The 23,100-nt window shown below is 38.2% G+C and overlaps 1 protein-coding gene across 3 annotated transcripts in view; it reads right to left on the bottom strand.

Moving 5' to 3' along the window:
* LOC126778505 (sex peptide receptor) overlaps positions 1-23,100 on the bottom strand; it is a 271,820-nt gene that overhangs the window by 199,351 nt on the left and 49,369 nt on the right. For 2 of the 3 annotated variants that reach the window (XM_050502123.1, XM_050502125.1), the window contains exon 2: positions 17,196-17,232. The gene's annotated coding sequence lies outside the window, so the exon portion shown is untranslated. Of the gene's footprint in view, positions 1-9,083; positions 9,144-17,195; positions 17,233-23,100 lie in introns of all 3 variants that reach the window. The other variant, XM_050502124.1, reaches the window with a different exon arrangement.

Raw genomic sequence — 23,100 nt, 5'->3', positions numbered from 1 at the left:
AAGGGCTTGTTGGGGGTACTACAAATAGACTAACATCGTATTTGTAACCGAGTTTCGTTTTTTACTAACTGTATACATAAAAAAGTGCACGGAAAAACAAACATAAACATTACCAATAGTTATATCGCTTAAGTTTTCGCAATATATAATATGTATAATACAGTCACGAGACGACGAACTCAGATGCAACTTTGTCGTACCACGAACAAAATAAAAGTTCGTTGAACTCACGACTAACGTCAGAAACGTTTTACTAAAACACGACCTTGAAGTATAACACCCATCGCGTCATGAAGTGTCACTGTCTAGTTATGTACCTCCTCTTACAACTCGGGTTCCTTCATACGAGGCGTGAAGAGGCATCTTGCGGGCCGGCAAGGCGGTAACGGCTAGTACAGAACATTCTTCTCGACTGTACTGGCCGTCGTCGCATTTGGACTCTACTACCACTTACCATCAGGTGGAGTAGAGTCATTTGCCATCACGGACATATAAAAAAAAAATGTCACATCTTGTATGATTTCTGTCCATGAAATTCAGACGATTGATACGATTTGTGTGATTTTTACGTCACAAATGTAAGTGATATCAATAATGAATAAGCATTTATATTAACTAGCAGATTATGGCTTACGAACACATTTACAATATACCATATAAGTTACAATATAATAATAAAAGTATATGTCAAAGACACATAAGGATATAAGATGGAGTAAGTTATTTTAATAAGTTAAAGAATTGAATTAAATAAATTAATTTAAATTAAATTGTGAACTAAGATGTTATGTCCCTTGTGCCTCTAGTTACACTGTCTCACTCTCTCTTCGAACCTGAACACCACAATACTACGTATTTCTTTTGGGAAATAGAATGTGTGATTAGAGGGTGGTACATAACCAGACGGGTTTGCACAAAGCCCTACCACTCACAACCTGACTCATCTCACTTGCCGAAATCAAACAGGATGTCCTCCGGTTTGATTTCAGCATCATCATAACAATATCAAATCCTAAAAAATACATGTAAATACGCTTTTATATTATTTTACGTTCACATATTTTCAATAAAAATACAATAACGGTGTTCGTCGGTATTTCCAGATACAATAAATAATAAAACCGAGTAGCTGACTCGACTACGTGTTTGGTATAAATTACAAGTTACCGCATAAATATTAAACTCACACATAATATTTGGTCTGCAGCCACACAGGGAATTTTAGGCCGTATTAAAATGATATATAAGAAACAGTATTGCTGAGTGATTTGCCTTTAAAATCGAAAATATATTTTAATAAGGGTTCGCGTGCGATAAATGCTTGTCACGTATATTTAATAAAAAAAAAGTCGAGCAAATCAGTCTTTCTTTCTTCTGCCAAGCGTGCGCTTGAAACTTATTAGCATCATATAAGTTTTCTTCAAATGTTATACATATTTCACCAAATAAGTTTATTTATCCTAACCCTAACTAATAAATGCCTAACTAATGTTAAAGAGTAAATAACGTTAAAATATATTAATAGATTAATTGGGTAGGTACTCAATTAACCTGAGCGTCACGGTAGCATGCGAAAGCGATCCCGTGGCGTTCCACGTTAAGACGGAAAGGGTACCACTAGTTTTTTAGTGGTTATCCCGATGTTCGGGGCGCACTCGTCGCCTTGCACAACGGCGAGTCCCTTATACCTCCCCCCCACTGTTCCCGTGGGGGAAACGCTACCTAACCTATTAATATAAGAATGCGAAATCGAACGAAAGCTAATATATAAGTATCAAATATTTTATTGAATGTCCTTTAAGGCTCTTGCTTTTATAAGTAATTAAAATTTTATTTTTTACATTTTAGTTTAAGTTTGCACATATGGGTATAGTTTTAAAGTCCGTTTTTGTTTTTTTTTTTATAAATAAATTTTAATTTTTTGTAGGAACTAAGTGTATTTTTTAAGTCTATAAATCCTTATATAATATGGGTTGGTCTTAACGCACTGCTCAAATGAGACAGCGCCGTTTGGCAGAAAGTATTTTCTTTCTTATTTGAGAATACGTATTATTAACGTATAATAATTATCATGACGACTCCTTATAACAAATACAAACAATATATGTTTCTGTGATGACAGTTAAAAGAAGAGAGATTAAAAGTCCTCATCAAAAACTTTTGGTGAAGGGAACCACAAACCACAACATTATCTGTGTATTTATTATTATTTTTGTTGATTTTCTCAAAAAGCTCTGAATCAATTTCGATAAATATGGGACTACTTCTGAAATATGATCTACTAAACAAAAAAAAGTATCATCAAAATCAATTCATAATTGGCAGAATTGTCGTGTAACAAACATACAAAAACATACAGTTGAATTGAGCATCTCCTCCTTTTTTTGAAGTCGGTTGAAAATAGGTCACCTCGTTTAAATTGGATATTGAATTTGCAAAAGTAGTTCCTTTGATATAAATCTGTTTCAATTAAACTAAAATGAGGCGTAATAATGAATATTACAGAATACCACGGGATGTTTGTGGATGGTTATGGAAAGTTTGTCTAATAAAAGGCAAAAACACCTTAAATAAAAGTATAGAATTTCACAATTAATTTTTATTATTATAACATACCCGAAAAACCATATATATTAAAAAAATGTAAACATTATTGTCTGTGGGTGAGAATAAATAAATTTATTATTATTGAACATTACATAGCAACGAAGTATAGTATTCATGGCACTCATACACAAGGGAGTACAGAGCGGTAGCGAAGATTGGACATGACGGTATAAGAAAGTTACACCCTCAAGGCGCTCTAATGGATAATAAAAAATAATTACTAATTACTCATCTTCTATCCGATCCAATATCGATTTTAGTTAAAATATTTATTTGTCAGGTATAAAGACTGACCCAAGTAATTATCGTCCAATCTCGGTATTGCCAGTGATGTCCAAGATCCTTGAAAAAATTTTATATACAAGGTTATTAAATTATTTAGATTCAATTGATTTTTTGTACAATAAACAATACGGATTTAGACCCAGACCGAATACACTTTCGGCCACAATTGACTTAACGACTAAAATAAGATGTAGTATCAATCAATCAACAGCCAATCGTTGTCCACTGCTGAACATAGGCCTCTCCCAAGGTGCGCCAAAGCTCCCTGTCCTCCGCCTTCCGCATCCAGTTGGTGCCCGCCACCTTCTTAAGGTCGTCGGTCCACCTGGCTGGAGGGCGCCCTACGCTGCGCTTGCCGATTCGCGGTCTCCACTCTAGGACTCGTCTGCTCCAACGGCCATCGGTCCTACGACATACGTGACCAGCCCACTGCCACTTCAGCCTGCTAATTTTGCAAGCTATGTCGGTGACTCCGGTTCTTTTCCAGATAATCTCATTTCTAATCTTATCCTTCAAAGATACTCCGAGCATAGCTCGGAAATTAGCAGGCTGAAGTGGCAGTGGGCTGGTCACGAATGTCGTAGGACCGATGGCGTTGGAGCAGACGAGTCCTAGAGTGGAGACCGCGGATCGGCAGACGCAGCGTAGGGCGCCCTCCAGCCAGGTGGACCGATGACCTTAAGAAGCTGGCGGGCACCAACTGGATGCGGAAGGCAGAGGACAGGAAGATTTGGTGCACCTTGGGAGAGGCCTATGTTCAGCAGTGGACAATGATTGGCTGTTGATATGATATATATATATATGATATATCACCTTTCTTGAAAAAAAAAAAAAAAACTTCGAGAAGGAAGCCGATCGAAGAATTCGCTTGGGATGGGCAGCATTTGGCAACCTTCGTCAAGTCCTCAAGTCGTCTATACCGCAATGTTTGAAGACGAAAGTCTTCAACCAATGCGTCTTACTTGCCATGACATACGGTGCCGAAACGTGGACACTAACTGCGGGACTAGTCCACAAATTCAAAGTCGCTCAGCGTGCTATGGAGCGAGCTATGCTCGGAGTATCTTTGAAGGATAAGATCAGAAATGAGATTATCCGGAAAAGAACCGGAGTCACCGACATAGCTTGTAAAATTAGCAGGCTGAAGTGGCTGGTCACGTATGTCGTAGGACCGATGGCCGTTAGAGCAGACGAGTCCTAGAGTGGAGACCGCGAATCGGCAAGCGCAGCTTAGGGCGCCCTCCAGCCAGGTGGACCGACGACCTTAAGAAGGAGGCGGGCACCCACTGGATGCGGAAAGCGGAGGACAGGGAGCTTTGGCGCACCTTGGGAGAGGCCTATGTTCAGCAGTGGACAACGATTGGCTTTTGATTGATTGATATATGATTTCAAAAACTTGCAATATAGTACAAATAAACATATAATTTATAAAGTAGTATATATTTTATAATTCTATTTTATTCTATTCTGCTAGTGACTTAAAGTTAGTTTTATATTTTTGCTATACATCTAATAGAATACAATGACTTCCTTTATTATTATTTATGGTATGTATCGCATGTATGCACCACAAAATTTATTTACAAGTTTTTGCGAACGAATATTTGTTTTAGTTATCTTAAGTTTTCATAAAGTTAAATAAATCTTATAAAGTTTAAAACGTATTAAGTTAAACTTAAACTTTATCGCGTTCTTGAAACCATTACTTATCTTAATGTGAAAGTTGAATGTCAACTTAAGTTGTTAATATTGCGTGAAAACAGAAAACAAATAAAACTAAAATACTTAATAATATTATATGTCTCGTATAATTAGTGAGGATGATGACGTCATAACATTGTAAGCATGTAATTACCTTACCTTACAATTATTATATATGCTAAACTTTATGTTGAAGTGTTTGTAATTTAATCATATTCGAATATGTGAAATTAGGTTAATTATATCAGAATAAAGGCCAAGATGGCCCAGTGGTAATAACGCGTGAATCTTAATCGATGATCGTGGCTTCAAACCGGGCAAGCACCACTGGATTTTCATGTGCTTAATTTGTGATTATAATTTATCTCATGCTTGACGATGAAGGTAAACATCGTCAGGAAACCTGCATGTGACTAATTTCACTGAAATTCTGCCACATATGTACTCCACCAGCCCGCATCGGAGCAGCGTGGTGGAATAAGCTCCAAACCTTGTACTCAAAAAGGGAGAGGAGGCCTTAGCCCAGCAGTGGGACATTCACAGGCTGTTACGGTATTATATATACCCAATAACGAATAACTGCCTCGTTGGTCTAGTAGATACAAGGCCGCAGACCCGGATGTCCTGGGTTCAATTCAGTATATATAATGTGAAACAATAATTATATAATATTGTTCAATTTAATATTTGTTCATCGATATTACTTCAAACGAAATCAAATAATTGTAATGTATATATATATAAAATTAATAATTTGATTAATGACCTTTTTTTGCTTAAATCAAATTTAAAAAGTCCCGACGCAAAGCCGGCCATAACACAGGCCGCATTTCCACGCTGTACGGCAATGGACAACCTTGGAGTCAAGTAAGACCCGGAGCGACTGTCAATATTAAACTAATAAATTTATTTTTAAATTGAAAAAAGAGAGTGCCTTAAAAATATTACTAAAAAATTTGAAGCTGAATGATGGCTAACAGCTAGTTGCAAATACAATAACGGTTAAAAATAAATCTTATTCTCACAGTATTCACGATCATATATCTCCCTCGACGGTATGTCACTTCTTATCCGACTATCGTCAATTATCCTTTTGGAACCATGTTTTTGTGTATCTGTCACGTAGCTTTTACCGGATTATTTTTTGTTCGATTGATGTTGTATTTCGAAAATATTCCTTTATCAAATATTTAATTAAATACAATAATATTATTTTGCATAAATAGTTTTTTTATTCAACTGCAAATAATTTACTGTTTATAACGTTGATGTTTAATTAAATGGGAATTTCGTTACACATGGAAACGTTTTAGATGGAAATGATTTTGCCGCTAACATATACTTTTATTGTTGTACGCCATTTGAGATTTAGAACTTCATATTACGTGATCTGGGTCTCTGGATCGATGTTCATACGTGTGAGTTAATTAAAAGTTTTCCCAACCAAAGTGAGTTAAATTTCATTTAAGCATTTAATAACACTGCAATAGAAACACGCTTTATAGTTTCCGGTAAAGTAGCCTAGAATCAAACTATATTAAACCGTGGATAATAAGAGCCGACTAAGGGCTCAAAGATAAGTACAAACGCCTGTGAGTGTACCTTTTGAGGAATAGGTTAGAAGCTTATTCCATAACACTTCTCGAATGTGTACACATATTATGGCATATTTTTATATATTTTTCAGCAGGTCACGATTTTCTTCTTTTACCGCCAAAAATAAGCAAAAAATTGTAATACCAATAATCCATTTCAGCTAACTTCCATTGAGAAGTTATTCAATATAACAATTTTTTTCTTCTAAAAATAGAGAGATTAGCCCAACATTGAGACATTTAGTAGCTCTTACTCTTTACTGTTTATCACTATGTTAAATTTTTGACAAGTTTTGGTTAGCTGGTGTTGGTGGCAAGTGTGACAGTCACGGCGGAGCTCCATAAAGCCCAACCACCACCATTATGCATCTATATTGAAATTTCATCGGAAATAACCAAAAACTCAAGTAAAAACGCGCTTGTGTGTTGAGTGTCGAGTGTTGAAAAAGGATAGAGAATCTTTAACAATGACAAATATGAAGAATTAAAGCGGTAATGTCAGGAGTGGCTATTAATGTTAATCACAAGGCAAAAGGTTCTATTGTACATGTAAATGTATTTTTGTATTGACAGCATTAATTAATCTGAGGACATTAACCTTTTAACCTTTTAAATAAGCGAAAGATATTTATTAAAATATTCTTTTATAAGAATAGCCGAACTGTCCATCGATTGTTATTTAGACATGAAAAATAAACAACAATAAAGTATAGATTACAATTAAATAATTCAATAACATGAATCAGGAATCGCAACAATTTAAAAGCTAAATCTAAATAAGCTAAAATCGTACGTCCAAGGTATAATCGATGTCCATTTCTGTTTATGGCGTTAGTAATAAGAGCATGAGAAGTTATTAGTATTTTACAAATAATCCCGTATAGTATATATTATTTAAAGTTAGAGTTTGTATAGTTGAACGTTGAATGGAGTTATTAGTTATTTTTGAATAATTATCTTTGCGTTAACTCAATAGCCCGTTTATTGAGGAAGCTAAGAGGCTATAAAACTTAATGGTTCGACCCTACAAAGCGGATTGGATGTGTGTACTCCACAAGTTTTAAAATTTAGTTTATACAAACAAAAAAACAGATATATTTTTAATAGAATAGGTAGGTGGACGAGCATATGGGCCAACTGATTGTAAGTGATCACCAACGCCCTTAGACATTGGCATTGTAAGAAATGTTAAACATTACGTTATGTCCTTTGTGCCTATAATTACACTGGCTCACTCACCCTTCAAACCGGAATACAACAATACCAAGTACTGCTGTTCTGCGGCAGATATCTGATGAGATGTTTGTTAATAAGTGTTTATGCACGCAGAATGGTCGTAATTACTAGATCACGTTACCAACATAATTGAAGCTTAATTTTCATTTCATTTTCAAATCAAATCAAATCAAAATATACTTATTCAAATAAACTTTTGCAAGTACTTATGGAAAGTCGAGATGGCCTAGTGGTTAGAACGCGTGAATCCTAACCGATGATCGTGGGTTCAAGCTCAGGCAAGCATCACTGAATTTTCATGTGTTTAATTTGTGTTTATAATTCATCTCGTGCTTGACGGTGAAGGAAAACATCATAAAGAAAATTTATAATTTTTTTTTAAATTTTATACAAAAAAATAAAATAAAAGGTATAAATTACATCAATCATTCAATCCACGCATTTTTGATAGATATGTAATTAGTTAGTAAGTTAGTAACAGCCTGTAAATGTCCCACTGCTGGGCTAAGGCCTCCTCTCCTTTTTTGAGGAGAAGGTTTGGAGCTTATTCCACCACGCTGCTCCAATGCGGGTTGGTGGAATACACATGTGGCAGAATTTCGATGAAATTAGACACATGCAGGTTTCCTCACGATGATATAATAATTACTTAACTTTAATTATAAAGATGTATCTCCTTGTGATTTGCTGCACAAGGATGTGTACCAATAAATGTATAATACAAACGAAAGCGATGTACATATTATATTCTTCTATATAGCAGACCTCGAGCCGCAATTGAGAATTTTTCGACAGAAATATCTAATAGCTTTTTATTTTTCCTGTGTTTAAGCCTAGGACATCCGAATATATGGCCTTCTAAGCTAGCCACTAGTCACTAGACCGGCGAGGCAGTCCCACACACACATTTTTTTTTTGTAGAGTAGATAGGCGTACGAGCATATAGACCACCTGATTATAAGTCACCAACGCTCAAAGACATTGGCATTGTGAGTGGTATCTACCTAGACGAGCTTGCACAAAGCCCTACCACCAGTAAATTTACCACCAGCTTATACGTATATAACAACATATCTTTCAAATCCTATTCTTTAAAACATACAAACTAATCGTAGACCAGTCCTTATATTATATATAAAGTGGAATTTCGTTACATAATACGTAGCATTAATAAGGATTTAAACTTGGGCAAAAGCCCTTTGTGAAGTAACCTTAGGAAACACCTTATACGTGCTTAAGAGAATATAGTTAACATATTACAACATGCCATAAATGTGCCATTGCTAAGCCATTACAACTTGGACATAGGGTTAAGTCAAACTACTCCAATATGGATGTTATGTGTCTCATTTCCCTAAAGTCTGTCATTTACCATTTATTTATTTTATATAGAAAAACTTATATGAAAATATAATAAAGCCTATTTAAAATCCATCGCTTTTTAATCACCTTTGATTTGAACGAAGAGAACTGTTGCCATTATGTGAGGTGTAATTAAATATTATTTTTTATATTGCGAAAGACTGAAATGACTACACTGGTTTTTGATGTTGTTTGGAATTCTTTATTATTAATTTTTCAATTGGTAATACGATAAAATGGACTAAATGTTGTATCTAATATTAATTGGGAGTACCTCAAAGGTACCTCAGAACATACCTGAAGATCGTAGCTTCAAGCCCGGGCAAGCGCCACTGAAGTTTTATGTGCTAATCTTTACTGGAACAACGTAATGAGATAATTATAAACTCAAAATCTACTCAAATGGACATGAGGCGTTTTTCCAGCATTGGGACATTTACTGGCTTACAATTTTTTCTACTTTTAAAATTCATTCAAATGTTTTCTTTAGTCTAGTTTAGTAACTTTAGGATGGACATAAGCTAGTGCTTATGCTCATCCTAAAGTTGAGTAATTACAGGTACAAGGGACATAAAATCTTAGTTCCCAAGGTTGGTGGCGCATTGGCTATGAAAGCAATGGTTAACATTTCTTACAACGCCAATGTCTAAGGGCGTTTGGTGACCACTTACCATTAGGTGGCCCATATGATCGTCCGCCTTCCTATTCTATAAAAAAAGAACCCAGCTCAAACCACATATCGGACACACAAGGGACATAAAATTTTAGTTCCCAAGGTCGGTGGCCTATTGGTCGTTAAAGGAAAATGACATATTTCAATTCCTATGTGTATGGGTATGATTCACTACCATTTATCAGTCCGCCTACCTTATTTTATTTAAAAAAAAATTATAACATTTACTTGTAACTTAAGTTAATAGACTAATTTATTTTAGCTTATTCTTTTCCACACGAGGAAAGAAGACCGGTGCTCAGTACTAGGACATTGATGAACTAATTTTAACTTTTTTACTAATTCACAAAACATTTCTACCCTACGATATAATCGCACCATTTTTTATTTTAGAGCTATCTTTCTCACCGTTTCCAGTCTTTTAAGTATTAAAGTGAAAATACTTTTAAAGACATAATTGCCTTCATGCCTCCATTGGTAACAAGAGTAAGGAATGAAACAATGGGTTGGCATATTTTTAACCCAGAGAATCGTAATTACGATGGGTAACGGGAAATCACAAATTGCTGCTTGCTTGAAAAGATTATATGGACAGCTATTATTTTAAAATGTTCATTTTTATTTGATGGTAGGACTTAAAGTATATTCTCTGGGTACGTAACCACGACTCATCAGATATTCTGCCACCAAACAGCAATATTTAGAATTGTTGTGTTCCCGTTTGAAGAGTGAGTGAGATAGTAATTAAAGAGGCACAAGAGACATAACTTATTTCCCAAAGTATATTTGAATTGAACATAATAATACTATTTTCTGGGTTAAAATGTCTACATGAAACTATTCGAATAAATTTACAGAGTAAATATGGATAGCGTGCGTTATATGTTATTGAATATTTCAGAAACGTGATATTGTTCCGGGAAAATTGTACGTTTGCAAAAATATTTTCCGAAAATCATTGTACGTTTTCATTTTTATCACGAACTCAACGAATTCAAATGAAGGTGGACATGTTATCAATACACAATACGCACGTTGATGTAAAGAGAACTGTCAAAGATATACATCTGACACTACCAATATACCTCCACAGATAACAATACCAACCTCTCGTTAAACAATCAACTAGGATTTCGAACTTTAAATCAACGATACATGTAAGATTATATTTCCATGATAAATATAAAAAAGACGTCCGTCAATAATTTATTTCAGTTGATCTGTTCTATGCCGTGGAGTACCGGCTTAGAATAGTACTCCCCCAATCTCGTCCCGTGGGTGTCGTAAGAGGCGACTGAGGGACGGGGAAAAGGGGGGATGGGCAGCAGCGTCCCCCCTCCCATAAACATCTTACCCCCTACTGCGCTCGCCAACACGCCTGCCCAGCGCGGCGAGTATGGGCAAACCCCTCCCTTAATGGCAGATGCGCCCAAAAAAAGGCCCCCAGTTACCGGCAAGCCCGCTAGGCCCGACCAAGGTAGCGGTCGCGGTATCGGCAGGGCAGGGGGTGCTAAGAATCACCGGTTCACGGCAGGCTACCGTATAAAGCGACTGAAAATGGCAACGTATAATGGACGCTCGATGAGGCTGGACCATCACCTCGCCGAATTAGAAGTAGAGTTAAGTCATATAAACTGGCATATACTGGGGTTATCTGAAGTCCGAAGACAGGGGGAGGACACGATAACTCTAGAGTCCGGTAACTTACTCTACTTCCGCGAAGGTGATAACCTCTCCCAGGGTGGTGTCGGTTTTCTAGTCAAAAAGGATCTCATTAGCAGCATTGTGGAAATCAGTAGTGTGTCGAACCGGGTAGCGTACCTTGTCCTAAAACTTTCCGACAGGTACTCCCTGAAGGTTGTTCAGGTATATGCGCCAACTTCGACATACTCTGATGATGTGGTCGAAGCGATGTACGAGGACATCGCAAAGGCCCTCAACGACACCTCGAGGGCCCACTACAATGTTGTTATGGGAGACTTTAATGCTAAAGTGGGAGTACAAGATAGCGGTGAATCGAAAGTCGGACCTTACGGCTTGGGCTGCAGAAATCACAGGGGGCAAATGCTGGTAAACTTTCTCGAAGCGCAGTGGCTTTTTTTGATGAATTCTTTCTTTCAAAAGAAGCCTCAGAGGAGGTGGACCTGGCGAAGCCCCGATAACGTGACAAGGAACGAGATAGACTTTATCATTTCGAATAAAAGGCACATATTTAGAGATGTTTCAGTGATCAACAGGTTTAATACCGGAAGTGATCACCGCTTGGTTCGAGGCACTCTAAATATCAACTTAAAAGCCGAAAGATCGAGAATGATAAGGTCTATTCTCCGACCTACCATGCTCCAAGCTGCTCAAGGCTCCGAAAAGTTCCAAATGGAACTTCAAAATCAATTCACCGCGTTGGAAACCATAAGCAGCATTGATGAGAGAACCGACACGTTGGTCAAAATACTGCAAAACACATCCCGCAAGTGTTTTCCGCCACAGAGAAGAGACAACGCACCAAAACTCTCTGCTGAGACACTCGAGCTCATGAGAAAACGACGAGAACTACCATCGTTTTTGTCAGATAAGGCCTTAAACCGAACAATAAAAACGCTGACGCGACGCGATCTCCGACGCTCCAATACCCGTGCCATCAAGGCTGCGATTGAGCAAAATCGGGGATCGAAAGTGTTCGCTCGCAAGTTTGGGAGGCCGCGTCTGACAAAACTTAAAACTGAAAATGGTGGGGTCGTTACCTCTAGGCCTGAGATTATCGGAGAAGTAGAGAGGTTTTATGGGCAGTTGTTCTCTTCAAGATCGGATAAACCCGTGGGAATCAGTATTGATGACCAGCGCGCCCCTCTTATGCGCCATTACTCCGAGGAGCTCCCGGTCGTTGACCAAGGAGAGATTAGGGCGGCTCTAGAACAGCTTAAAAACAACAAAGCTCCGGGAGATGACGGAATCACAACAGAGTTGCTTAAGGCAGGCGGGACTCCGGTCCTGAAAGAGCTAGCAAGCCTCTTTAATTCCGTCATCCAACATGCCAAGACCCCGGAAACGTGGAGCGGGAGTGAGGTGGTACTGTTTTTCAAGAAAGGTGATAAAACTCTCTTGAAAAACTACAGACTAATCTCCCTCCTGAGTCACGTGTATAAGCTGTTCTCAAGAGTCGTCACGAACCGTCTCGCCAGACGACTTGACGAGTTCCAGCCCCCAGAGCAAGCCGGCTTTCGATCAGGCTACAGCACCGTGGACCACATCCATACTGTTCGGCAGATTGTGCAGAAGACAGAAGAGTACAATCAGCCGCTGTGTATGGCATTTGTGGACTACGAGAAAGCCTTCGATTCCATCGAAACCTGGGCAGTGCTCGACTCATTGCAGAGATGTCATATCGATTGGAGATATATCGAGGTACTGAGATGTCTGTACAACGCCGCTACAATGACTGTCCACATCCAGGACTGTAAGACGAAGGCGATCCAACTGCGCAGAGGGGTGAGACAGGGGGATGTAATATCCCCGAAACTGTTCACCAACGCGTTGGAAGACGTTTTTAAAACGCTGGATTGGACTAGGTATGGAGTCAATGTAAACGGCGAGTACATCTCACACCTTCGATTTGCCGACGATATCGTCATCATAGCAGAGTCGCTGGAACAACTCACCGAAATGCTGCGTAGCCTAGGCGAGTCTTCCCGGTGTGTCGGTCTCGGTATGAACTTGGACAAGACCAAGGTCATGTTCAATAGGCATGTCGTGCCGGGACCGATATACGTCGAGGGGAAACCTCTCGAAGTTGTTAGTGAATATACCTACCTAGGACAGATAATACAAGTCGGTAGGAACAACTTCGAGAAGGAAGCCGATCGAAGAATTCGCTTGGGATGGGCAGCATTTGGCAACCTTCGTCAAGTCCTCAAGTCGTCTATACCGCAATGTTTGAAGACGAAAGTCTTCAACCAATGCGTCTTACCTGCCATGACATACGGTGCCGAAACGTGGACACTAACTGCGGGACTAGTCCACAAATTCAAAGTCGCTCAGCGTGCTATGGAGCGAGCTATGCTCGGAGTATCTTTGAAGGATAAGATCAGAAATGAGATTATCCGGAAAAGAACCGGAGTCACCGACATAGCTTGCAAAATTAGCAGGCTGAAGTGGCAGTGGGCTGGTCACGTATGTCGTAGGACCGATGGCCGTTGGAGCAGACGAGTCCTAGAGTGGAGCCGCGAATCGGCAAGCGCAGCGTAGGGCGCCCTCCAGCCAGGTGGACCGACGACCTTAAGAAGGTGGCGGGCACCAACTGGATGCGGAAGGCGGAGGACAGGGAGCTTTGGCGCACCTTGGGAGAGGCCTATGTTCAGCAGTGGACAACGATTGGCTGTTGATTGATTGATTGATTGATTGATCTGTTCACTACGAAAGTTCTCAGGCAGGCAATCGATATATCCGATTTTTTTTATGTAATAGCTAGGCGAACGCCTATAGACATTGGCGATTTAAGAAGTATTAACCATTCTTGTGCCTGTAATTACACTGGCTCACTCATCCTTCAAAGCGGAACGCAACATTACTAAGTATTGCTGTTTATCTGTAGAATATTTGAAGGGTACCTACTCAGACGGGCTTGCATAAAGCCCTACCACCTAAAAATACTATAAAAAAGGACGCTTACGTCCTTTTTTTGATAAACGAATCAATAATCTGGCCATCGTCGCGTTTGGAACCTACTACCACTTACCATAAGGTGGAGTAGAGTCATTTGCTTTCCCAATAAATATAAAAAAATATTTTAAGTGCAGAGTTATCTCGAATACAATATTAAATATAGAAATATTAATTATAGCTTATGTAAAACATTTTTATGAATCAGTTATCGATAAGTTTAATTACTGTATTACTAACTTAGAATATTAAATTTTATTATACTCATGCTTTTATACAATTAATGTATTTCTAAACTACAATACGTTAAAAATACATAACATTGAAAATGATGAGGAAGACATTAGGTTAGAAAGATAGCTGTCTAATATTGTGAACCAACTACAAAGAATTTTTGAGTTTACGATCGCTGAAATAGTCGTTTGCTCGGCAATATCTACGACCCTCCCGGGCCTTGCTTCATACACATAAAACGCACTAAAATCAACTTCAACAGAAACCGGTTTTTGCTTTATTATTCAACGAATTTATGTTACGTCAGTTGTTTTGTGAACAGTCGTACTTTTTTAAAATTCATTATTAAAACAACGAGTTGTAATGTAATGGCAAATAACAAATGGGTCAAATTTAAGTTGTCAATATTCAAAATAGATATTAACTTCTTTTTTTTTTCAAACGAGCAGGAGACTCGCCTGATCGAAAATGACTGCCACCGCTTATTACCTATTAACTACTTCTCACTTCGTCAATGTCCCACTAACTAAAAGAACCACAGGTGTTGAATCTGGCATTAATTACACTGGTTCACTCACTTCAACCTGAAACTTAGTGATACTATTTGTTATAAGTTATGAACAGTTGATGAACCACCCAAAGGAGTTTGAACGTCTTACGAGAATGTTATCTATCTATATAAATTTAAATGAATATTTCTCTGTTTGTCCTGTATACGTCCCTAAATCATTGATGCGATGTTGATGAAAAATTAGTGTGTTTTCTGAATGTCCGTGTAAGTTCCCCACTGAAGAAATAAGTATTTTTCTTTATATGTTTGTCCATCAATATAATAGTTAATGAACTCTTAAGTTGACTCGGGCGGAGCCGGGACGGTAAGTGATTAATAAAATTGCTGATGGCGATTCAAGACAATTCTTCGGACTTTTAAGGGTTGCGAGTTAGATTTTCATTCATGTCAAACATTTGTAAATGTCTCGAGTCATTTGTATTTCCCATGTTTCTGAAACCAAGACGAAATGTCCCAAAAGTACTTTTGAGTGAGTGAGTAAGTTAAGAATGTAATCTTCGATCACGATCCACGTGTATAACCTTGTTAAAACAAAAACCTTTATTTAATTATATAATTAGCCCTTGACTTAATTGTAGCTATTTAAACGCAACGCTTGAATTATACTAAGCGGAAATTAAGGAACGGCGGAAATTTCGGTACTTATGCCCCGTTCCAACTCAAGCGGTTCAGAGGAATAGGTCGTCAAAAATGTTAATATACTTGCACTCTCACGTTTTAGTTAATAAGCACACGTAAAATCACATTACAGAAGTAGAAATCTTTTTTGAATTAGTAACGTTTAATAATTTAACTTTATATAATCATTATATAATATCATCCTCAACAGAAGTTTTACTTCAAAAATTAAATTAATAATTAAACATTTATAAGCTATTGTAAAGTTTTAGAATGTTTTGCCTGCTTCTTTAAATGTAAACTTTTTAGAGATAAATATTGTATATAAATCAATGATTAACTATCCCTTATACAGTGTTTGTCAAATTTAATGTTATATATTGTTTTGTATTAAGAGTATAAGTTATACTCATTATATTATATTTTTAAGTTGATTTATCATTGAATTAAAATATGTATGCAAACAAAAATTCCACTCGATTGCTTTGGTCAGTATATCATTGATGTCATATATCACGTATTAAATCAAAGAACAGCGTAAAGAAGTAATTTGAAATTAGGGACGAATATTTACGCGATTTGTTCGCTTCAGCACTTTCCGGGTCCGACTTTCGACATTGTTTCCCTGACAGAAGACGGTAATATACAAAATGTAATGACAAATTGCTTGTAAAGATTATTAGAGCAAGGACCCGTGAACGCCAGACCTACGTCTTATTACGAAAGTTTATCCGCGCAATGTCTCTCTGTCTATTGATGTCTAATTTTCTTTGGAATAATATTAAAAATCACGTCAACCAACCATTGCTTGCATTTACGGGCTCATAGGCAATTAAGCGGTAGAAATTAGTTTTTTTTTTTATAGTATAGGAAGGCGGACGAACGTATGGATCCATATGATGGTAAGTAGTCACCAACGCCCATAGACATTGGCATTGCAAGAAATGTTAACTATGTGTCCCTTGTGCTTGTAATTACACTGGCTCACTCACCCTTCAAACCGGAACACATCAACACCAAGTACTGCTGTTTTGCGGTAGAATATTTGATGAGTGGATGGTACCTACCCAGACGAGCTTGCACATAGCCCTACCACCAGTAGAGAATTAATTAAGTATTATATTTCTATGATATGCTAATCACAGCAATCAAGCGTTTAGGCAATGCTGCGATCATTCTCGTCATCATTTCACCATTTTAAATTTAGATTTGTTAAATAATAGTTATATAAAAAATATTATTGTCTTCAGACTAGCTTACATATTTCGGTAGACTAACTAATATTTCATCAATTACTAGAAGTCTAAGATGGTTAATCAATCGTAGTTGCAACTACACTTCTTTATCTACTGCTTCTATTCTATAAGAACTCAATTCATTAAGCACCCGTGAAATTTTAAACCGACTTATGCCGATATACTACTTTAATTCGTGTATTCTTGAAATATTAAAATTTTTATAGTCAGACATTTCACGACCGATTTCTGCGGTGAGTTTCGAGTTTGTTCTTACAGAATAACAAAATTCAAATTGCTAACAAGGGATAGTATTCTTTTAACGATAAAACAACTACATTGAAATGAACTTTATCTTTTACTGTTTTATCTTTTATTCGGATATTATTTTGTTATGTTAAGTAATTTAATTAAATACTTACAAGATTTAAAAGACTGTTCTCGCTTGTAGTTTGGAATCTGAAATAAAAAAAAAGTATTACAATAAAGCTTAGACTAAGATATTTATTTCAATGAACATAATTTTATTATTGCATTATTTACGTTCGCTTATTAAATTATTTTCTCAAACGCTTCAGCTAACAAAAAATAATTCTACAAAACGTTTGTATTTTATATTTTTTTATAGAATAGGTAGGCGAACGAACATGTGGGCCACCTGATGGTAAGTGGTCACTAACGCCCATAGACATTAACATTGTAAGAAATGTTAACCATCGCTAATGCTCCACAAACCTTGGAACTAAGATGTAATGTCCCTTGTGCCTGTAATTACACTGGTTCACTCAACCTTCAACAGAACACAACAATACCAAGTACTGCTGTTTTGCGGAAGAATATCTGATGAGTGCGTGGTACCTACCCAGACGAGCTTGCACATAGTCTTACCACCAGTAAACATCTAAACAGTTACAGGATAGTGCTTTGTGCCTTATCTGGGTAGGTACCACCCACTCATCAGATATTCTACCGCAAAATAGCAGTGTTTGTTATTGTTAACATTTCTTCGAATGCCAATGTTTATGGGCGGTGGTGACCACTTACCATCAGGTGACCCATTTGCTCGTCCACCTACCTATTTTATAAAACAAAAAATATTGTTACTGGACACGAAGAGCACTGTATGATTTACAAACATATATAACATAACATAAATATTTTACAAGAAAAAGAAATTGACGTTCATTACGTCACTAGTCTAAATTGAAACTGTGAAACTGGGAAGCCCAGCGTCTTATATAATAATATTATATACTAAACGTATATAAGTTTTGTAAATATTGGGTTTGTAGTTTTTTTCAGTTACGCGATTACTGTTGTTTTACTCTGGACTTGATGTCGGTATTTTTTTAATAATTAAAATAATTACAGATAATAAATTAGATAATTTGATTGTATATTTAAGTTCATAAGGTCGTATGTTATACATTAAAAGTTACGTTATATAGACGTTTATTTTTCAAGATTATTCTTCTATGTACATTTAAACATATTTTTGTGTAATACACAATAATTTGTGAGTGTGCTACTAGTGTTTTACTTGAATTCAAATTCGCTCATCTCGTCCAAAGAGTTTCAAAATGACAACAATGAATGAAATTTTATTATGGTTTAAATTTCCCTACACAGTTCAGGCAAGTAGGTAAAAGTTTCAGAGCGTCACGGTAACACGCGCTAGCGATCCCGTGGCGCTTATCGTTAACGGAAAGGATACCGCTGGTTTTTAGTGGATATTTCTTTGGTTGAGGCGCACTCGGCATCTTGGTTCTCCCCACTTTTCACGTGGGAGAAACGCGTAACGCGTTTTTCCAGCGATAAAAAAGGTATGTAAAAAATTTCAAAGTTCAGTATATGATGTACCTTATATGGTTTAATTCATTTAATTAATCATTGAATAATTTTTATAATTATATATTTTAATATAGTATTATAAATTATTGGATAGCTAAATTTAGTCACTCACTGAAATTAGAAGGTTAGTTTAAAATAAAAGTTAATATGAATATTTCGTCAAATAAGTAATGAGCTAATTTTGAAACGCCTGAACCGATCTTCATAATTTACAGCTCAGAACCATCTTGATCTCATCAGGCTTCTAACAGAAAAAACCATATCAAATTCGGTCCATTCGTTTGGAAGCCACAGACAGACACACGTCGTCAAACAGATGTGAAACTATATATCACCCCTCTTTCTACATCAGGGGCAGATGGGGCACCTGATGGTAAGTGGTCATCACCGTTCATGGACATTTATATTTAAAGAAACATGATCCTTCCCTTATGTCGCAGATGCACCATCAACCTTGGAAATAAGATATTATGTCCTTTGTGTCATATGGACCACTTCCCATCAGGTGATATATTTGTCAGTCTGCCTACCTATTATAAATTTAAATAAAAACTCTTTTAATTATCTACTTGCCTGTTTCAAACGAAGCACAGAACGGACCGTAATAAAATGTAGACGTGCCAACGAAAATTAAGGTGTAGGTAATAGTTTTTATTAGTTATTTATTGTATTAATAAAACACGTCATAAATTACTTTTTCTTGTACCTGTATACGACCGATATGAATAACTTCAGACATTTAATATTACATTTTTGCCCGATTTGGTCTGACCTTGATTTCCAGAATTTAAGCCCCAAGTTGGGCTATTAAGTAATTTTTCTGGCGATAAATTCCGGACACCTACATGGAAAGGTCAAAAATAACTCCTCGAAGTTTCAACTCATATTTAATACAACGATAGCAATAAATGCGAAATAAAACAAGCTCTGTGACACTCAAACATTGTGAGGAACACTTTGTTTGCTGCATGGAATTCTGGATACTCGTGGTGTATGCATGCACGCGCACGCAGCGTTGTAAAGCTCCATAGAAAAACAATCTAGCAATATTTTTTTTGCACAGATTTTTTTAACTACATGTAAAAAAAAATAGTTTGAAAACTTTTGGCCGAGATGGCCCAGTTGTAAAAACGCTTGAATCTTGACCGATGATCGTGGGTTCAAACCCGGGCAAGTACCACTGAATTTGCATGTGCATAATTTGTGATTATAATTCATCTCGTGTTTGATGGTGAAGGAAAACATCATGAGGAAACCTGCATGAGTCTAATTTCTTTGAAATTCTGCCACATGTATATTCCACTAACCCGCATTGGAATAGCGTGGTGGAATGAGCTTCAAACCTCCTCCTCAAAATGGTAGAGGAGGCCTTAGCCCAGTACAGTTACATAATATACCAAGGCACTATGATAACTAATAGATATGTTGTAAGATATGCAACATCTAAACTATTTATTTAAACAATATAGTTATTTACAATATAAAGAGACAAATACGTAGATTATTTTTTAAAAATGAATAATTTTAAGACGGTATTTGATAGACGGGCAGATAGGCCACCTGATGGTTAGTGGATACCACCCTTAGACATTAGCACCGTAAACATTGACCATTCCATACATCACCAATATTCCACCAACTTTGGGAACTAAGATGTTATGCCCCCTGTGCCTGTAATTACACTGGCTCACTCACCCTTCAAACCGGAACATAACAATACTAAGTATTGTTGTTTGACAATAGAATAAATAATAAGTGAGTGATGCTTGCACAAAACCACCAAGTAACTTGTGCATATTTCGACCGTAATCTATTCGGAATATAAGCTATATTGTTTTCAATTCTAATTGATCATGTGAGTTATTTAAAAATTAAAAACAGGTAAATGTACTTAGCTGGACGACATTCTTGACATCGTTGACGTTATTAGAAGAAAAGTAACTATTTTTTTTTTTGTGTTTGACATTTGCTCTATACATGTAAATAACGAATGTTTTATTTTACTTAATATTACATATTTTTAACACTAATTGTATATAAATTTATGCTTTCAACACTCACATATATAAATCACACACTCCTTTGGCCAAAAATTTGTCGTCAAATATTAAATTTAAAAGCGAAATGTAAAAGCGAAATGTAAGTCCAAAAATTTCAATGTACCAAGGCACCATGAAAGTAGGCAAGTCTTTGTAGGGCTAGTAAACACGAACCTACAGCACACCAATCTTGTACCAAGCCAATAGCGCTGACCTCGCACCGCCTATATAGGCTCTTTTGATGTCCACAGTTAACACAAGCTTTTCAGCCTTAAGCTAAAACGTTACCCTAAACATACGAATGTAATGTAAGCTACAAAACGCGAAGTTATTAAAAATAGATGTATTTATATTTAATTTCGATACGGGTATATTCTTTTAAAATTAAGCTAATATATCCAGATTTTTTTTATAAAACAGGAAGGCGGACGAGCATATGGGCCACCTGATGGTAAGTGGTAACCAACGCCCATAGACATTAGCATTGTAAGAAATATTTACCATCGCTTACATCGCCAATGCGCCACCAACCTTTTTTTTTTTTCTTTTTTTTTTACGCTTAATCCGTGCAGTGACGGAGAAAGAATACATTTCACTGCCCCTCTCTTTCCCATGGGTGTCGTAAGAGGCGACTAAGGGATATCTGAGCGACCATCTGCTCGCCTGGTGGTGGGATGCTAACATCCGCCTGGCTTGTTACCACCGTACGCATGGTGAAAAACTCGTGAAGTGGCTTGCAGCCGCGTTTCGAGGTCAGCCAGCGTACAGCCAGAGCCCGAGCGAGTATTGCCGCGATGGGTGTTGGTCCGGTTGGAGACGGCTGTTGAACCAATGCCGGGGAAACTGTATTGACCTGCCGGTCAGGGAGACCCGAAGAAACGGCTGTTCCGCTGGCCGCCCGTGGCATAGTACAGGGGCCCGAGCGTGCCTAACCAGCTCGTGAGGCTGCCCCACCAGGCCACGCATAATCTCGGGGTGGACCGTCGTGCCGGTTGGTGACCGGTAGGTGGGGTCCCGGCGGCCACTTCCGGGGGGGTTTGGGGGCCCTTCCGTCCGGCGGGTCAGTGTATTTTTCCTTTTGGCAACCACTTGGGGAAACACGCCTCCACACTTTGCCCATCCCTATCGTGGCAATACATCGCTCGCTTCACGTCTCTTTTCCATTTAATTTCTCCCAAATGGCGCAACAAAAAAGAAATAACGGTCGTACAGCGGTGCTCACCCCCACCATACCCTCGCTGTTTGAGGTCGAGTTCTCTAACATCCGAGGACTCCACACTAACCTCAACGCTGTCCACCACCATCTCGAGACAGCACGGCCAGCAATGTTGTTTCTCACGGAGACACAAATACTCCGTCCTGCCGATACCAGCTACCTTAATTATCCCGGCTACACGCTTGAAGAATCCTTCAAAGCGAAAGCCGGAGTATGCTTGTTCGTCAGGACGGATGTTTGCTGTCACCGACTGCGCTGCTTGGAGGACCCCTCCTTCTCCATGTTGGTGGTACGTGTGGACCTGGTTCGTCAGAGCCGAGTCTACGTGTGCCTCTACAGATCCCACAATGGTGACTTGGAGACAAGCCGACTATTTGACCATCTTAGTCGGGTGGCAGATGCTGCGCAAGAGCAATTTCCTAACGCGGAATTGGTGTTTTTGGGGGACTTTAATGCTCACCACGAATCCTGGTTGAAATCCCTCAAAACTGACCATGCTGGAAGGACTGCTCATGCTTTTGCTCTCACACATGACTTGACCCAACTGGTTGATCAGCCCACCAGGATCCCAGACATTGATGGGCAAGCACCTTCTCTACTGGACCTTCTGCTGACTTCTCACTCGGTGGAATATCAGGTTGTGGTTCAGGCTCCTCTTGGCTCTTCGGATCACAGCCTTATTTCTACCAGAGTGCCACAGGCCAAGCTGCCGCCACTAGCGGTATGCAAACGTCGCGTTTGGCACTATAAGTCGGCGGATTGGGACGGTATGCGCGATTACTATGCGTCGGTCCCTTGGAAGGAACGTTGCTTCAGTGGGAATGACCCGACAGCTAGTGCCGCTGCTGTTGCTGGCGAGATCATGCTGGGAATGGAATACTACATTCCTAGCTCAGATCTCGTCAGTAGGAGTACGCGTAACCGTTGGTTCACTCGTGAATGTGCCGATGCTGTATCAGCTAAGCAGACGGCATATCGCAAGTGGATCAACGGCTGCATTAGCGGGGCATCTAACATTGACTCACTGAAAGCAAACTATAATAAAAATTCCAAGTCCTGTAGAAAGGCATACACGAGAGCGGATGCACAGCGCATTGTACAGATTGGTCATGACCTTGTTTCGCATCCTAGGGGCTCCCGTAGCTTCTGGCGTCTGACCAAGTCTGTGCAAAACAATTTCTGCCAACCTTCGCTGCCACCGCTCAGAAATCCGGACGGATC

This window comes from Nymphalis io, chromosome 26, assembly GCF_905147045.1.
Source record: "Nymphalis io chromosome 26, ilAglIoxx1.1, whole genome shotgun sequence".
Classification (NCBI taxonomy): domain Eukaryota; kingdom Metazoa; phylum Arthropoda; class Insecta; order Lepidoptera; family Nymphalidae; genus Nymphalis; species Nymphalis io.
The sequence above is the reverse complement of the archived record's forward strand: the minus strand, read 5'-3'. Positions and strand labels throughout refer to the sequence as shown.